We start from the raw sequence: 19,835 nt of genomic DNA on the forward strand, positions 1-19,835 counted from the left end.
TCTTCTACTTCATCTGGACGTCTAAGATGGGCTGTGTCCATAGAGATACTATTGTCAAAATTCTGGGTAAGGGTGGGTAGATTGTACCCAATGCCACCCTCATCCTGACGGCAATACTTGCACAGCTTGATGCAACTACACATATAGACCCTCGGTATACAACACCACGTGTCACTACGTACTGAGGCTCTACCTGTCCCTGATATTGTGAAGGATGGCCTGGCCTTGTTGCCACGAAGTGCTCCAAGCAGAGTCAGAGAAATGTACAGCATGGAAACAGACCCTTCAATTCAACTCACCCATGCCAGCCAGATATCCTGAATAAATCTAGTCCCATTTGCCAGCATTTGGCCCATATCTCTCTAAACCCTTCCAATTTATATGCCCATCCAGAAGCCTCTTAAGTGTTGTATTTGTACCGATCTCCATCACTTCTTCTGGCAGATCGTTCTATACACACACCACCTTCTGCGTGAAAAAATTGCCCCTTCGGTCCCTTTTAAAAACTTTCCCCTCTTACCTTAAGCCTGTGCCTTCTAGTTTTGGACTTCCCTCAGCCTGATGAACACTCCTGGTCCATTCACCCTACCCATGCCTGATTTTATAAAGCTCTATACGATCGCCCCTCGCCCTCCGACACTCCAGGGATAAATAGCCCCAGCCTAATCAACGTCTCCCTATGGTTGAAACCCTCCAGCCCCGGAAAGATCCTTGTAACTCTTTTCTGAACTCTTTCAAGTTTCATAACATCCTTCCTATAGCAGGGAGGCCAGAATTGCATGCAGTATTCCAAAAGAGGCCTAACCAATGTCCTGTACAGCCGCAACATGACCTCCCAACTCCTGTACTCAATGCGCTGACCAATAAAGATGAGCATACCTAACATCTTCTTCACTATCCTATCTACCTACAACTTACTTTCAGGAATCCATGAACCTGCACCCCAAGGTCTTTTTGCTCAGTGACACTCCCCAGGACCCTCCCATTAAGTGTATAATCCTGCCCTGATTTGCCTTTCCAAAAAGGCCACCTCACATTTTATCTAAATTAAAACTCCATCTGCCACTCCTTCGCCCATTTACCCATCTGATCAAGATTCTATCTGAGCTAACCTTCTTCGCTATCCACTGCAACTCCAATTTTGGTGTGATCTGCAAACTTACTAACCACACCTCCTACGGTCGCATCAAGATCATTTATATTAGTGACAAAATGCAGTGGACCCAGCACCAATCCTTGTAGTGCACTTCTGGTTACAAAAGCAACCCTCCATCACTGATGAAGGGTCTAGGCCCGAAACGTCAGCTTTTGTGCTCCTGAGATGCTGCTTCGCCTGCTGTGTTCATCCAGCCTCACATTTTATTATCTTGGATTCTCCAGCATCTGCAGTTCCCATTATCACCTCCATCACCACCCTCTGTCCTCTATTTTTGAACCAGTTCTGTATCCAAATGGCTAGTTCTACCTGTTTTCCATGTGATTTAACATTTGCTAATCAACTTACCAGGAGTAACCTTGCTGAATATCTTACTGAAGACCATATAGATCACGTACACCACTCTGCCCTCATCAATCCTCTTCATTACTTCATCAAAAAACTCAGTCAAGTTAGTGAAACATAATTTCCCACGCATAAAGTCATGTTGACTATCCCTAATCAGTCTTTACCTTTGCAAATACGTGTAAATCCTATCCCTCAGGATTCCCTCCAACAACTTTCCCACCACTAATATCAGGCTCACTCGTCTATAGTTCCCTGGCTCTTCCTTACCACGTTTCTTAAATAGTGACATCACTTTAGCCAACCTCCAGTCTTCTGACACCTCATCTGTGGTTATTGATGGTACAAATATCTTAACAAGGGCCCAGCAATCACTTCCGTAGCTTGCTACAGATTCTAGGGTACACCTGATTAGATCCCGGGGATTTATTCACCTTTATTGCCTTTTAAGCTATCCGGCACCTCCTCCTAGACAATGTGGGCATTTTTCAACATGTCGGTTTATTTTCCCATGTTCTATGTCTCTCATATCCATCTAAACACTGATGCAAAATACTCATTTGGTATTTCCCCCTTCTCCTGTGGTTCCAACACATAGCCAGCCTTGCTTAACTCTAGTTACTCTTTTGTCCTTCATGTATTTATAGAATCCCTTTGGATTCTGCTTAAGTCCATTTGCCAAAGCTATTTCTTGTCCCTTTTTTGCCATCCTGATTTCCCTCTTAAGGAAACTCTTACTGCCTTTATACTCTTCCAGGGATACACTGGATCCTGGCTGTCTATACCTGACATATGCTTCCTTCTTATCCTTGGCCAAAACCTTAATTTCCTTAGACATCCAGCATTCCCTACACCTACCAGCCTTGCCCTTCACTCTAACAGTAACATACTCTCTCTGGATTATTCATTATCACATTTTTGAACATTTCCCATTTTCCAGCTATCCCTTTACCTGTGCACATCTGCTTCCTAATCAACTTTTGAAAGTTTTTGCCCAGTACCATCAAAATTGGCCTTCTTCCAAATTAGATGGTTAACTTTTAGATCCGGTCTATCCTTATCCATTTATTATTTTAAAACTAGTAGAATTATGGTCACTGTCCCCAAAATGCTCCCCTTCTGACCCCTCAGTCACCTGCCTTGCCTTATTTCCCAAGAGTAGATCAGGTTTTGCCCCTCCTCTAGTAGGTACATCCACATACTAGATCAGAAAATATTATTGTACACACTTAACAAATGCATCTCCATCCAAGCCCTCAGTAATATGGCACTCCTACCCTCTGTTTGAAAAGTTAAAATCTCTACCATAACCATCCTATTACTCTTACAAAGAACTGAGATCCCCTTACAAACTTGTTTCTCAATTTTCTGCTGACTATTGAGGGGTCTATTGTACAATCCCTTTAAGGTGATCACCCGTTTCTTTTTTCTCAGCTCCACCCTATAACTTCCCTAGACATATTCCTAGGAATATCGTCCCTAAATACAGCCATAATGTTTACCCTAATCAATAATGCCATTCCCCCTCCTCTCTTGCCCTTTTCAATCCTTCCTATAGCACCTACGCCCTGGAACATTAAGCTGCCAGCCCTGAGCCATGTCTCTGTAATTGCTATGCTATCTCACTCCCATGCCCTGGGTACAACTGCCTTACCTGTTCGGCCTCTTGTATTGAAATAAATGTAGTTTAATCTATCAAACCTACCTCATTCTCTACTTTAGAGATAACAAGGTATAGAACTGGATGCCAACACAGGAGGCTAAGCAGCATCAGAGGAGCAGGAAAGCTGACGTTTTGGTTCTGGACCCTTTGTCAGAAAATCCTTTCGGCCCTGAAGCTGTTCGACCATGTCCTGTAGCATACCAGGGAAGCCTCATTCTCTACTTTGTTTCTGCCTGCCCTGACTGTTTGACTTCCTCCTTTTCCCAACAGCACCAGCCTCAGACTGACCACATTTCTCACTATCTCTCTGGCTCCCACCACCGTCACATCCACCCCCATCCTCCTGAGCAACTCTAGTAAATCTCCCCACCAGTATATTAATCCCCTTCCAATTCAGATGCAATCTGTCCTTATTCAGGTCACCTCTGTGCCAGAAGAGACCCCAATGATCCAAAAAGGCAAATTCTTCTCGCCTGCACCAGCTCCTCAGCCATGCATTCATTTGCTCTATTCTCCTATTCCTGCCCTCACACCCTTTCTGGATGTGACTCCAGTCCCACAACAATATGGTTGACTCTTAATTGCCCTCTGGGCAATTAGGGATGGGCAATAAATGCTGGGCTAGTTATCAGCACCCTAGTCCCGCGAATGAACAAAATATAATATACAGGACAAGACTTCACCACAAGGTTACCACTGGGGACCATTTCCCATGCATCATGTGATTGTACATCACTTCCTAATGATAATGCAGACTGTCTTTTCTACAGATTCACATTAATTGTTCACATAACATCCAACCCTTCCACTTCATCAGGTTTCCATGGGTTACCAGGGTAGCTGCTCTCAGCTGAAATTCAGTCAAGGTCAAAATGACATTGTCAAACCTTGACATTTTCAATGTGAATAATGCCCCTGAGCCTTGAGCAAAGTTGGTGCCCGAAACGTGCCTGTTAAAATGATGTAGTCTTCATGTGGTCATCATCTGGTGCTGATATTTTAAACTGTCCATGCTAGCACCTCTCATTGCCCGTTCTCTTAGGCAACAAATGAGGATACAAACTGAGGTGTAACTGTCATTTTGTCCTAATGACAGTAAGCTTGAGAATTAAATGCAGAAGGTGCTGTTAAATACTTTGTTCATGATCTCACGTTTGTTTATTTCTAAAGGGTCTAAAAGAATAGTTCAAATGCAATGGTAGCATTTACAGTTAAATTTCCAGGGATTTTTTTTCTTCTCTCTAAATATACTTTAGAATGTTACATAGCAATTCAACTTTCACATCACATAATCTGTGAAGCAGGTTAAACTAGTTTATTCCAATCATGGTACATGGCATTCTTGAGGTGCTTCACCTCACTGACAGTTACAGGTCATGTTTACAATTTTTGTTTCATGTCAAACATACAGCCAGAGGGGTTTTTACATAGTTTCCAGTTCCCTGCAGTGTACTATGATGGGAGAGCCTGACAGAGTTTTATTTCCCCCAGTGATGCTTTGCAGTGACCTCCCTGAGGTTTCCTACATCTGCCAGCATGTAGTCCCAGACCTCGGAATTGGCCAGTTTGTAACACTCGGTGGCTTGACCGTTTTTGATCTACAAAAGTCAAGCATGTGCAAGAGCACTAGTCACAGAGTTCATGGTCCTCCTGCAGCTGTTGAAGTTTAGGTTGGTGTGTGACCCCGGGAAAAGCCCATAGAGCATGGGGTCTTGTGTCAAAGAGCTGCTCTGGGTGAACCACAAAGGCCTACTCCAGGAGGAGAGTGATGGTCTCTACCCCACCGCCACTACCACTCTCCCTCGTGGATAGGGTGTCGAATGGGTGTGTAGAAAGTTTCTGACATCGAGGATCCTTCTCACCACAAACACAATCAGGCTTGATGCTTAAAGTCATAGTCATAGATGTATACAGCATGGAAACTTCGGTCCAAACTGTCCATGCTGACCAGATGTCCTAGATACATTTAGCCTCATTTGCCAGCATCTGGCCCATATCCCTCTAAAACCTTCCTATTCACAGACCCGTCCAGATGTCTTTTAAATGTTGTAATTGTACCAGCCTCCACCACTTTCTCTGGCAGCTCATTGCACACACGCACCACCCGCTGTGTGAAAACGTTGCCCCTCAAGTCCTTTTCAAATCTTTCCCCTCTCACCTTAAACCTACGCCCTCTACTTTTGGACTCCCCACTCCAGGGAAAAAAACCTTGTCTATTTGCCCCATCTATGCCCCTCATGACTTTATATAAACTTCTGACACTCCAGGGAAAATAGCCTCAGCCTATTCAGCTTTTCCCTGTAACTCAAACCCTCCAACCCTGGCAACATCGTTGTAAATCTTTTCTGAACTTTTTCTCATTTGTTTGAACATTCTGATGAAGCAGTCTGCAAAATGGTTTTGACAGTCTGCTCAAGGAAAAACACAGCAGGACCCTCCATTTCCTTTACTCACAGGAGTCTCAAAGTTATCACACACCCATTGCTCTCTGATGGACTTGTGGGGAAAGAGGTGTTGCTTCATAAGTTTTTAGGTGAGGACAGCTGTTATGACATGGTTCAGTGAATGGAAACTTCTGAGGCAGTATCACCCTACCCATGAGGCACAACACCAGGGACAGATAGTGCTGCAATAAGTGGTGGTAGCACCCTTAGGCATACCAAGGGTCTATGCATAACTTGAGCCTTCCACACAAAAGGCCATCAGGTTGAATGCAGCATTTGGTGCATTTTCTCTCCCTTTATCTAGAGATCTTTTCATTGTATCCCTTTCAGCACAGCCTATTCTCAATCTCCAGATAAAATAAGATTTGACTCCAGGAATATTGCCATGGTGTAGGATTAGGATGGAGGCCAGGCCTTTATCATCTACAGCAACATTGAGTGAACCTTGTACCTGATAACCAGGTCACTGCCCATTTCTGCCTCATCTTGGTTATATGCTCCTTCCAGGTTTTGCCAACCACTCAAATCTCTATAAACATCCCCAGTATTTTCAGATAGTCTGACCCGATGCTGAAGAGAACAGACTATCAGCTGTCCCATTTCCCAAGGACATGGCCTTCCCCTTGTTACAGGTTGCTTCTTCCTCTGAGACCAGTTTGAATTGGCGGTAGATGATCATAAGGCTCTGCACCAACAGTGCACCTGAGAATAAGACAGTGACAGAAGACAATACAGGGAGGAGACGTTGACCTGAATGAGTGTGCTGACTTTGATTGTTCCCACTCCAAGGCCCAAAGGATTCAGTACAACATGTAAAAGGCAGGAAAGGGAGTACAGCCCTGTCTGAGATTAAGATTGATCAGAAAAGTTTCCTATTCCCACCCACTGAGTGAAACTGTGCTTAAGCTCTTACTGTAGAGCAGCCAGATTCAATTGTGGATTCCCTCCCCAACATTATTTTGGAGACCAAGCCTGTCCATCATGGAGGTATGTGATATTCTGCCAACAGCCTTCTCCTGGCCCAGGGTGATGAGGCTCGTGTCCAAACCGAATCACATTCACTGGATCTCATTTGTTTAACTTGCTTGTTGCCTTCTCAAAGGATTCTAACAGATTTGTCAGTATGACCTCTCCTTGATGAAGCAATGATGACTTTTTCATCCTATTTTACCATGCACTTCCATATACCGCGTAATCTTCCTCTCTCTCTTCTTAAACAGTGGGGTTACACTAGCTACTTTCCAGTCCTCTGGGATCCTCCCTGCCTCCAATGGTTCTTCAAAGATTACCACCAATGCCTCCACAATCTCCGTGGCTATCTCTTTCAGAACTCTAGTGTGTAGTCCATCTAGTCTGGGTCATTTATCAACCTTCAGGCCTTCCAGCACCTATGTCTTAATGATGGCCTTTACACTCACCTCTGCCCACTGACTCTCTCCTGGTGTTCCATATCTCTTGCAGGGAACTGGTACCATGGTGATAATGGAACTGGACTAGTTATCCTGAACTACAGGCTATTGTTCCAGGGGCTTTGCTTTCAAATCACATTGTGGCATGTGGTAAAAATTAAACTCAATAAAACTATGGAATACTAAGCTAACCTGAAGGTGACCAAATAGCTACTGTTGATAATCATAAAATCTAACGTCCTTTAGGGAACGAAATCTATCACTGGTCTGGCCTACATGTGGCCTAACTCCCAGACCCATAGCAATGCAGTTGACTCTCAGCTGCCCTTCAGTCAATTACAGATGGATAATGAATGCTGGTCTAAGCATCAGTGCCTGCATCACGTGGACAATTTAAAAAAAAAAGACAAAGTGAAACTCTCCGAGATCTTTCTGGGAGGTTTTGTCAATTCTAGAGCAGACAACCTAATTGGTGATGAGCTGAGAAAGAATTTTACTGCTTACGCTAAGCAGTGAACTGGATCCTCAATGACTGATTTCCTGCCTCTCCCATGGCTGCTTGTAAATGAGAGGGCTGAACCCTCTCCTTATTGTTCCTGTCATACTGCCAGGCAGCAGCATACTCTCACACGCTTGTAATAGGTCTGGTCCCCAGAGATGAACACAACTGGATTGGTCAGCTGATGAGAGATAGTGGGAACTGCAGATGCTGGAGAATCCAAGATAATAAAATGTGAGGCTGGATGAACACAGCAGGCCAAGCAGCATCTCAGGAGCACAAAAGCTGACGTTTCGGGCCTAGACCCTCGGATGAAGGGTCTAGGCCCGAAACGTCAGCTTTTGTGCTCCTGAGATGCTGCTTCGCCTGCTGTGTTCATCCAGCCTCACATTTTATTATCTTGGATTGGTCAGCTGACACCTCTAGGCATTTTACTCCCCTTGGATGGCCAGATGAGCTTTGCCAATTTTTTAAAAGCTAACAATTTGTCAGAGGCTCCAAACGTACTATCTCCTTAGACTTCCATGGCAGAGGATAGCAAGGACTGACTGCTCATACTCTCTGTAAATGCCATGTTGAACAGCCTGATTAAAGGATTTGCTGATCCACAACAAGTCAGGCCATGGAGATGCTCCCGAGCTAGCCTATTCCTGCGGGCTGTGCATGACAGGGCTCTCTCCATTTGGTTTTTGAAGCTGTTTGGAATCTGCTGGTGAACAATCTCCCTGTCTACAGCATAAAGTGTATGATACTGTATCTCGCCACACCTCAGTATCAATGTGAGTGCATCACTTAACACATGGATACTCCAATACACTGATGGTAATGGCTGTAAAATATGAGCTGTAAATGTCAACATGATTAGAAGGTGAGACAAAACAAAGTGAAGCTTTTAGAGAAGAGGAGAAATTGTGTGGAATAGATTTCCATCGACAATGAAATGATAACATATTGCTTAAAAAAAATCAGCTGGTGAAATATCGATTCTGTATAAGATTAGAGTTGATGGAGCTAAAAACATTCCTGGTTAAGAATGGGACCGGATCAATAAGGATGAAGACAAGCCTCATTCGGAACGGAACTGCTATCGATGTGTGGAAAAATGCTAACCTCATTAGACAAATGGTCTATGAAACCCTGAGGCTGTAAGTTAGAATTGTTGTCAATGGAATGCGACTAAACGGAACCTCAAACATCTTACTCCAACAAATTCCTCTGCTGGCATTCTGCTGAAGGTGCCAGGCCAAGTCATGGTAGTGATTCTACTGATAACATGTTACTTTCTGTACCTCACCCAAAAGACCAGATAAACATTTATTCTGAGGTCATTGACTTGCTCGCCGAGCTGGCTTGTTTTCGTTCAGGCTTATTGACACCGTGCTAGGTACCAAGATCAGTGGAGCCTCTGATGAAGCAATGTTGTTCTACTCCGCTTGAAAATTATACTGTCTGGCCCGCAATGGTGTCGTGTCATTTCTGGTTTTGTACATGGGGTCCAATTCTGTATGTTTGTTGATTGCATTACTGGGTGGAGAACAAGCCAGCTTGGCAAGAAAGTCAACAACATCACCCTCAATCTGAGCTATAGATCTTTGCCAAAACTTGAAGCATTTATCTTTTTCTTGAGATGTAAGCATCACTAGCAAGGCTGGTTTTCTACCCATCCCAATTGCTCTTAAGCTGGTATGACCCAATTCAGAAGACCATTAAGTGTCAACCACATTGCTATAGGTCTAGAGTCATGTGTAAGAATGTAAATTTCTTACCATAAAGGGCATTAGTGAACCAGGTGGTCTTCCCCTGACAACCGGAAATAGATTTGTGGTCATCATTTAGACTCTGGATTCCAGATTTCTTTTTTACTGATAACAAAGTGTGAAGCTGGATGAACACAGCAGGCCAAGCAGCATCTTAGGAGCACAAAAGCTGGTGTTTCGGGCCTAGATGCTTCATCAGAGACCCTTCATCTTCTCTTTTACTGAATTGAGTTCAATTCAAATTTTGCCATCTGCTGAGATAGGATTCATAACTACGTCTCCATTGGGGCTGATGGTTTCTATTTGTACATCGGGCTAACCACTGGAGAGCCCCAAACTCGGCAACATTAAATTCTGCTGTGATTTTAGATTGCTTGGCCTTGATAGAGTCCACAGGAACAAGGAAAACATTCTAAGTCATGCAATTTTGGATGTTTGTCCATCTATCACATGAAATTCAAAGAGTTGTAAGAAGCTGTGATGCAGCAAATGACTTGGATTAAATCGGAAGCTTTGATAAAGGAAACTACCATTCTTTCTCCTTACTTCAACATTTTCAGAACAGAGTTTGATCCTCCTTTGGGGTGGCAGAGTGGCTCAGTGGTTAGCACTGCTGCCTCACAGTGCCAGGAGCGCGGGTTCGATTCCACCCTCTGGTGACTATCTGTGTGGAGTTTGCACATTCTCCCTGTGTCTGTGTGGGTTTCCTCCAGGTGCTGCTGTTTCTTCCCACAGTCCAAAGATGTGCAAGCTAGGTTGGTTGGCCATGCTAAATTGCCCGTAGTGTTCAGGGATGTGTAGATTAGCTGTGTTATAGGGGAATGGGTCTGGGTGAGATGCTTTGAGGTTCAATGTGGACTGGTTGGGCCGAAGGGCCTGTTTCCACACTGTAGGGATTCTATTCTATTCTCCTCCATACATCACAACTTGTTGAACTGAAACATGATTGCATTTCATACAAAATGACCTATGGAGCAATGAAAGATGTACGAGGAAATTAAATAATCTGTCTATATTCTGAAGGCGTTACACACAGGGTCAATCATTCCCACTGAATAGACAGAAATTGAAGAGATGATTGTGTGGTTCAGGGATTTGCATTAAAAATGTGGTTCTGTGTTCTGTGCTGGCCCATAAATATTCTGTAATACCTATTTTATGCAGTATCTTTGGAGGTGATTTTTGTGACACAGTGACAGGTTCAGGTGAAAAGTTTGTCTTCCTCATCTCTGGCTCCAGCATATCAAACACATGTATTCCTAGTAGCTGAAAGTTTTTTCAGATTCCTGTGTTCTTAATAAATAGTCTATTAAACCCAATATATAAAAAAAAGTTCTGGTCTTATAGCAGAGTTGTATCATCCCCACCTCTAGGCCAGAAGGCATGAGTTCAAGCCCCACTTGTCTGTCTTATAACATGCTTGAACAGGTTGATTTAAAAATATCTAAAAGTGCATATTGACACCCTCCGAACACCCACGATATGCACACACGCCCTTTACAGTGCGAAGAATCAAATCAAAATTCTGTTTCCTCTCACTGATGCTGGTCAGTGGTAGGCTGTGTTTCAACTTGCCCATCATTGGATATATTCTACTTCTATGTATGCTGGCAAGTTCTTTGAATGCTTTTGGCTGCCAAACAGTATGAGTTTTGCAGACAGCCTTACAGATTAGATTCTTGATTAATCCATGGCTAGAGAAAATTACCAATTTACCTTATTGAACCTTTAATCATCAATTTTGCATTTACTCCACATGGCACTCGAAAAGGGGAAGTGTGAGAGGGGTACAGCATGCAACATACTGATTTACCCCTCCAGTACACTAGTTCATAACAGTAATCTCCACTCATACGGCAATCCCGCATTCTATTAGGCGGAGGACAATGAGAGAAGCTGCCAATGGGATGAGGACGTGGAGGGCAAGGGGAGTGAGTAAAAATCAGGAGATTAGGCTCGCAGTTCTGAGGAACAGAAATCGCTCGGAAAAGCCTGTCTGTCTGACCCTGCATTGGGTGAATTTTGTCTCCTGGGTAGGAATGGGAAAAAGAAGTATTGTAATTGTATGCATTTAACAAAGTCAGGCTGAACAGAAAACCTCAAATTTGGGCTCAAACCCATGCCTGTGAGATTGCAATGATTTATTTGCTGAGTGTGTGATGAGTGCTTCACCATTTAATACAACAATAGCTGATTACAGTTGACCTACAGTTGGATGAGAGAAACGTGTGCTAGGGGATACAGCAAGCTGACAGCTACAGCAAGTGCGTTAAGTTGATAAGAAAGAAAATTTGAAACTTGCAGTCAATCTGCCTTCCTTCTTTCCCAGTTCTCAGCCCCTCTACTGCCTGTCTCTGTGAGATGTAAAATGTTCCTTCTCCACAGGAGGTGAGGAGTTCCAGGTTCAAGGGGGCCCCCCACCTGTCACAGCAGCTCACAGTCTGTGTTTGAGGACTGTCTTGTCTTGCACGTAGAATGTATAAAATGAGAATGATCCTTTTGTTACCAATGAGTGTAGCAAAGCCCAGGGATCACTCTGCAGCTCATAAAGGGTATGATGACAGGTGCATGTGCTAAGCAATTCCATGACATTCAAAGCTCTCCATAGGGACAATGCAGTAACATAGAAGCTGAAATAGCAAAGCAAGTGACGGCTGGGCATTGGTTGCAAGCAGTTAAAGCTCATTAACTGAATGTTTCTGCGAGATCCCGTATCTCAGGTCTCTGCAGCAAGTCCTGCAGAGCAGGACAGGGGCATTATTGCCAGTCTGCTGGCCAATTTACCATTCAGGTCACATCTCTGAAAAAAAAGGCAGATTATCTGATCGTTATCACATTGGCTTTTGTGGAAGTTTGCTGTGTGCAACTTGGCTGCCATGTTTCCTACATTGGCTCAAATGTGCTTTGGGACATTGTAAGGTAGCTGAAAGCATTATCTAAGTGCAAAGTACTCATTTAAAAATGATTATTTGGTGTTACAGGAAGGAGAGAGAGAAAGAACAGGGAGTCTTTGGGCACACTGATTTTGATGATATATCTTTGAACTTCCTGTCATTCAATGGCCGAGTTTCAAATCAAAGTGCCACTGGTGCCCAGAAATTGTTCAAAATGAGAGCGATGCTGAGAATTGTTGTGTGATCAGGGGGTAGTGAGTCAATTGGTTACCAATCATCTCACAAGCTACTTGGTCAAGGCTCATGTCTTTTTGGAAAACCCATGCATTGCAATGTAGGCTTTAGTATGGGGGAAGGTGGGGGAGTGTGGTGAACAGCTATGAATATGCAGTGAAGAATGGCTTATGTGTGATAATGGATAAGAACTGCAGGTGCTGGAATCAGAGATAACACAGTGTGGAGCTAGAGGAACACAGCAGGCCAGGCAGCATCAGAGCAACAGGAAAGTTGACCTTTCAGATTCTGAAGAAGGGTCCCAACTTGAAACATCAACTTTCCTGCTCCTCTGATGCTGTCTGGCCTACTGTGTTCCTCCGGCTCCATACTATGTTATCTTATGTTTGATAATACCTTGTCAAGGAATTAATACCTTCAAAAAAGTCTGAAAGAACTGCGGATGCTGTAAATCAGGAACAAAAACAAAGTTGCTGGAAAAACTTAGCGGCTCTGGCAGCATCTGTGAAGGATAAAAGAGTTAACTGCTTTCTGAGGAAAGGTCACTGGACCTGAAATCTTAATTCTGCTTTTTCCTTCACTTAATACCTTCAGTCTAGCTGAAACTTAAAAATACAGAAATAGAATATCAGAATCCACCTTCAGAGAATTCGAAGGATTAGCCATCTGGCACACATCCTTTCTCATTCATTACTGACTAATTACTTAATTACCCTATTGATTAACCAGCTATAAATTGTCCAGTACACATACCCAGTACAATAAATTGTCCACAGACATGTCACTGTGACAGCATTAGAAAAATCAAGCTACCTGTTATTAGATAAATCAAGCACACTCAGTGAGATAAGAGCAGCATTGCCCTCGATTTTCAGCACGCTGTTGATGGGACTCCTCCCAGCCTTTACTTCATCATTCATCAGTTGCTCAGATGTCAAATTGCAAGGAAGCCACTTCCCTTGGGGTTGTTGTGCAATGTTTGTCTTTTCACATACACTCAAGTGTTGAGAGTTTTGTGACTCTTTATCCCCTTATCCAGTGCATCTTGAGCCTCTTGTTGATTCTAAATTGCACTTTTATGCACATTTAACTTAGTTTAGTGGCTTCCCCCTGAGACTTAAACATAACTTTGCTAATGCAACAAAGTTCCCTTTGCTAACCCTACACATTGTCAGCTCTTTTTCCTACCGTGATGTATCTGCGGCCTATTTACTTTCCAGTATTCTCTTGATACAATAAACTTTCTAATCTAACTTAACTCTCTATCGTTTGTACGTATGTCCAACTCCCTCTCACTCTGTATTTTCCTATACTGCTATCCTACTGTCTCTTCCTTTTACTCTCTTTCTATTTGTTGTCGCCTTTTAGTTTTTAATTTTTTTTACTAATGACCTATCGTTTTTGTGCCCACTCGCCCAACTCCTATTATTTTATAGAACAAAGTTATTTTTTGGAATTGTTTATTTTTCTTTCTGGTAACTTAGGAGAGGATAATCATGTTGGTAATTAAACTTCTCAGGCTGACCTTAATGATACAATTGTGTTGCGCTGCAACATTTGATGAAAGATCTGATATCGATCTGTATTGGAGCTGTTAGGATACACTGTTTCAAATGCGGAGATATGGATGCTGCAGCTCCTCGGAGACCTTTGTCGCATTTGAGTTTTGAGTATCTATATCTAATGGGCTGCAGCAGATCAAGAAGGAAGTTGATCATCACCATCTTAAGGGTAATTAAGGATGAGAAATAAATGCTGGCCCAGCTTACATTGGCCACGTTCCAAGAATAGCATCATAGAGATCTATAGTGCAGGAAAATGTCCTTTGGCCCATCACCAAGGTGCTGGTCAAAAACAAGGACCTAACTATTCTAATCCCATTTTCCAACACTTGGTCCATAGCCTTGAACGAATTGAAAAAGACGTTACAGCTGAGCTGGCTTTGGTTATCTTTTGTGATTAATGCAGAATTTAAAAAAAAGAAAGACAATAAGGCTATGATTTCCATTTAGGTTTTATTTGAGTACATTTTGGTTACATGATGTATACAGAAGCGCAACCTGCTGCATTGCAATGCGTTCTACAAACTGGTCAGATTCTTAGAGGAGTTGAAAGGGTAGATGCTGACAGGTCATTATTCCAGGCTGGAGAGTCTAGAACGCAAGGCCAATGTCTCACAGTAAAGAGTCAGCATTTAGGACAGATTAGTTTTACTCAGAGGGCTGCGACTCTTTGGGAAATTAGAGAGGTTATGGATTCCCATCCATGGAAATCATGTGGTAGCCGAAATTGAAGATGCTTCATCGGGAAGCATGGAGGAGATGAAGTGAAATCCAAGGACATGAAGGAAATGATCAGGTGCGGTTGCTAGGAAGACTGCAGTCATGGTTAAAATGGTAAACATGGGGCTCAGTTTGGACACAGAGAGGGAGTAAACCATGAGAAGGGATATTGTTCCCTCGTCACAATCTCATTTCATTTATGAACAATCATGGATCCATGGTTGCAGTTACTCACAAGCATCAATATCTGTGGAATCTCTTATGTGATCCAGAAGTAAAAATATCTTTCAATGGGCCATGTTAGACCTTCCTGGTCTAGGGGCAGGAGGGACAGGAGACTTAAAAAAAGAAGAGGGGTAAATTTCTCTTTGAAGATGGAAATAACTTTGAGAGTACCATAAATTAATTTTTGGATCGTCAGGAAATACAGAGACAGGACAGGAAAGTCGAGTTGAGCTAGATGATGTATTGAATGGCAGAATGTGCTCAAGGAGCCAAATGGCCTGTTTGTCCTTCCAATTTGAATGTGGGAACAGGTTTGTATGATTAGTGTTGCATATGTTTTGACCCTGAGCTGAGCTTCAACCCTGGCAAATAGACCAGCTGCTTCCACGGAATTGTTATCCTCTAGCTGACTCGTCACACTCCCTTTATTTTTGGCCACTTCCAGCTCACTTATTGTTCTCCTCACCAGCCTCCTGGGCTTTACACTGAAACCCATTCAAGCCCCTTCTTCACAGATAGGAACATAGGAACAGGAGCAAGCCATTCAACATCTCGAGACTATCTCCTTTCACACACTGGGTATCAATCTCTAATCATCCCCATCCTAAGGCTTCCCAACCCTTGAAGTTTGTCTTCATGAAATAAAAAATTTCCCAAGGGCTTCTTAGAGGAAAACTCATATAGTCAATAAATTGTCATTTCTTCTTTTGTTCACCTGATGTGAGCATTGTTAGCCAGCTCAGCATTTATTTAAGGTGGCACAGTGGCTCAGTGGTTAACACTGCAGCCTCACAGCGCCAGGGACCCGGGTTCAATTTCACCCTCAGGCGACTGTCTGTGTGGAGCTTGCACGTTCTCCCTGTGTCTGAGTGGGTTTCCTCCAGGTGCTCTGGCTTCCTCCCACAGGCCAAAGATGTGCAGCCTGGGTGGATTGACCGTGCGAAATTGTCCTGTAGTGTTTAGGGGTCTGTGGGTTATAGGGGAATGGGCTTGGGTGGGATTATCCAAGGGTTGGTGTGGACTTGTTGGGCCAAAGGACCTGTTTCCGCACTGTAGGGATTCTGTGTTATTGCCAGCAAGAAGGTGGTGGGCTGCCTTTGTGAATCAATGCAGTCCATAGAGTGATAATATGTGCGCAGCACTGTTGAAGAAGAGAGTTCCTAGGTTTTGATCCAGCTAAAGGGATCATGTTTATTATGTTGTGTTTTATTAAGTTTCTTTGCCAATAGGGTACTTTTGAAGAGTGTGTTGTAATGTAGGAAACGTGGCAGCTGCTTTGCGTACTACAAATTCTCTCAAACAGCAATGTGATAATGTTCCTGCCAAGTGAATTGAAATTTTCTGCATAATATCACTCGCTCGTGGTCTGTAACTCCTCTGTAGCCCTCGACACAGTGAGCCACTTTTTTCTTCCATTTTCCAGTAAGTTCTGGAAATACATAGGACACCAGTATTTGTGGAGGCAGAAGAAGAGTTAATATTTTGGATCAAAAGTGACTACTCTTCGGAAGTGAAGAAGTGGAAAGGTAACAGGATTTACAGGTGAATGGGAGGGACGGTGAAAGTGAACCTCTGGGATAGTATAAAGCAAGGGAAAGACTAATTGACAAAGGTGCCATGGAACAAACAAACCTCCTTGGCCTGTCCGTCTTCCCTGGACTGACCTATCCCCTCCCTACCTCCCCACCTACACCCTCTCCACCTATCTTCTTTACTCTCCATCTTCGGTCCGCCTCCCCCTCTCTCCCTATTTATTCCAGTTCCCTCCCCCCATCCCCCTCTCTGATGAAGGGTCTAGGCCCGAAACGTCAGCTTTTGTGCTCCTGAGATGCTGCTTGGCCTGCTGTGTTCATCCAGCCTCACATTTTATTATCTTGGAATCTCCAGCATCTGCAGTTCCCATTATCTCTGCAAAGGGAGTGCTAATGTTTCAGTAAAAAAAAACAAAGCATTTGTACAGAGATAGTCTTAATGGCAAAAGAACCATAGGCTCCTTCTGAAAGAGAAAACATGACAAACAAGGCTCTTACTGACACATTGCAAAAAGAAAAATTGAAGTAGGACATAGAATTCCTGTTGTGTAACCATTGAGGTCAATATTGAGCCCTGGTAAAGTGCCTAATTGTAGGATGAAGTGCCTTTGTGTTTGTGTTAAACTTTATTAAAATTAGAGTCGATAGCCAGAGACTATTTCCCAGGGCAGAAATGGCTAGCACGAGGGGTCATAGTTTTAAGCTGGTTGGTGGAAAGTACCGAGGGGATGTCAGAGGCAGGTTCTTTATGCAGAGAGTTGTGAGAGCATGGAATGCGTTGCCAGCAGCAGTTGTGGAAGCAAGGTCATTGGGGTCATTTAAGAGACTGCTGGACATGTATATGGTCACAGAAATTTGAGGGTGCATACATGAGGATCAATGGTCGGCACAACATTGTGGGCTGAAGGGCCTGTTCTGTGCTGTACTGTTCTATGTTCTATGTTCTATGTTCTAATACTTGAGGGGAGATGATGGCCTCGTGGTATTAGTGCTATACTATTAATCCTGGAAACTCTGGTAACCCAGATTCAAGTCTCACCATGACAATATTAAGAGCCTAGTGATAATTATGAATCCATTGTTGTGAAAAACCCATCTGGTTAACTAATGTCCTTTTGGGAAAGAAACTGCCATCCTTACTTGTTTTCTCTACATATGACTCCAGACCCACAGAAATGTAGTCGACACTTAACTGCACTCTGGGCAATTAGGGATTGGCAATAAATGCTGGCCTAGCCAGTGACACCCTCATCACATGAATGAATTACTTAAGAACATCAGGAGCCCAAGGACAGAAATGTGAGTGTCATCGTTACTTGGTTCCACTGATTATTCACTTATCTTTAGAATTATACAATACCCTTTAGCCCTTTATGTCTGTGCTGACCTATCTGTTAATCCCACTTTCCAGCATTTGACTCATACCCTATGGCACATCCATATCCTCTTTGCTTTATTACCCTCCCAGACAGTGCATTCCAGATTCTCACCATCTTCTGGGTGAAAATAAAATTCTTAAAATCCCCTTTAAACCACCCTTCTGCTTAGATTTATACCCCATCATTCATGACCTCTCATCTGCGCAGCTTCCTAGCAACCCTGTCCATGCTCCTTATAATCTTACACACCTCAATCAGATCCGTCCCTCAGCTTTCTCTGCTCTAAAGAAAACAACCCAAACAACAACTGTAGCGATGGCTCTGCATCATTACGCTCAAGAAGCTTGACACCATCCAGGACATGGCAGCCCACTTGATTGGTACCTCGACCACAAACATCTAACCCCTCCACCACTGATGGCTTTAGACAGCACCTTCCAAACCCACGGCCACTTTCATCCAGAAGGACAAAGGCAGCAGGAGAACACCGCCAACTGCAATTTTCTCTCCAAGCCACCCAACATCCTGACTATGAAATACATCCCCGTTCTTTCACTGTTGCTGGCTGAAAATCCTGGAATTCCCATCCTGAGGGCATTTTGGGTCAATCCACAGCAGGGGCACTGCAGCAGCTCAAGACAACAGCTCACCACCACCTTCTCAAGGGCAACTAGGGACGAGAAATAAATGCTGGCCACCCAGTGATGCTCACTTCCCCAAATGAACGGGATAGCAAAACCTCAGGACCTTGCTGTGGATAAACACCAAAATATAATTTCCACTACAATTTACAGTTTGGTTCCATTTTGGGTTATTGATTTGGTTAATTTGCGGTTTATATTGTTATTAGCGCGTCCTATTTTAATCACTTTACCATTGGATGGCCATGCCTTCAACTGCCTAGGCCCCTTGTTCTTGTTCTCCTCCTCTTTTCCTGTTGCTCCTGCTTTAAGGCATTCCTTAAAACCAAGCTGTTTGAACAAGCTCTGGGCCATATGTCTTAAAATCTCTTTATGTGTCACCGTATCAAATTTTGTTTGAGAACAGTCTTGTCACACCCCATGCTGCAGCAGAACCTGGACACTTGACTAACTTCACATTAAGAACTTGGAGAGCTTCCACAGGCAGTGACTCAGTCAAACCTTGTGGAGCAAATGGTAGGACTACCAGAGGATCTACATCTATCAGCATCAGAGCCTTGCTCTAGAGGAACCAACACAACTGTGTTTGGATGCCTCATAACTGTGTCCTCTCAGGCTGTCTACTCCGAGCTCTGTTAACCAGTGCTAAAGACTGACCAAAGGAAATGGTCTAAGTCCACGCCTAATGTTACCCTAAAACATGGAAGCATTGAGTGGGAGGAGAAACCTGCCAACCACTGGTATAGCACTTGCAGGTCTATCAAGGCAATTGGCATCCTTTAGGCTCGGCAACACTTTCATGAGTTGGAACAGCAGTGGCAGAGGAAAGAAAACGATGCCAAATCAGCGCTGCAAATTTCACTTCCTCGTGCAACACTTTACCTTGCTGAATGCAGAAAATCCTGTGGATCCAAAATTGGCCTCCTCAGTTATCCAACCTGACAGATTCCAAGGGACTACTGATGTTTACAAAATGCTTTAGGGCATTTCACGCTACTATTGATGCTACATAAATGCAAATTATTGTCAATATAGTAAGTGAACCTTATCATTACCAAGGAAGCCCAATAGTCCATAACCTCACAATTGGTGCCATTTCCCTCTCCAGCCACTATCTAAGGCTGAACCAGACTTGATGTTCTTTTAACCATCAGAGGTTTATCTACCCCCAGACCTTTGTTTCCCATTTCAACATTTATCTTGCCAGTCTTCTCTTCTTTGCCCTCGATAAACTTCAGATCATCTAACACCTAAATTGTTTATTCCCTTGTCTGCAGGAAGTTCCACTTGTCTTGTATGCTTTTCCTATTCAAGTGACGTTGGTTCCCTGTCCCCAATTTAGAAATATACTTCTGCAAAGCCCCCTATCACTCTA

This window comes from Stegostoma tigrinum, chromosome 11 (genome assembly GCF_030684315.1).
Source record: "Stegostoma tigrinum isolate sSteTig4 chromosome 11, sSteTig4.hap1, whole genome shotgun sequence".
In the NCBI taxonomy this organism is placed as follows: domain Eukaryota; kingdom Metazoa; phylum Chordata; class Chondrichthyes; order Orectolobiformes; family Stegostomatidae; genus Stegostoma; species Stegostoma tigrinum.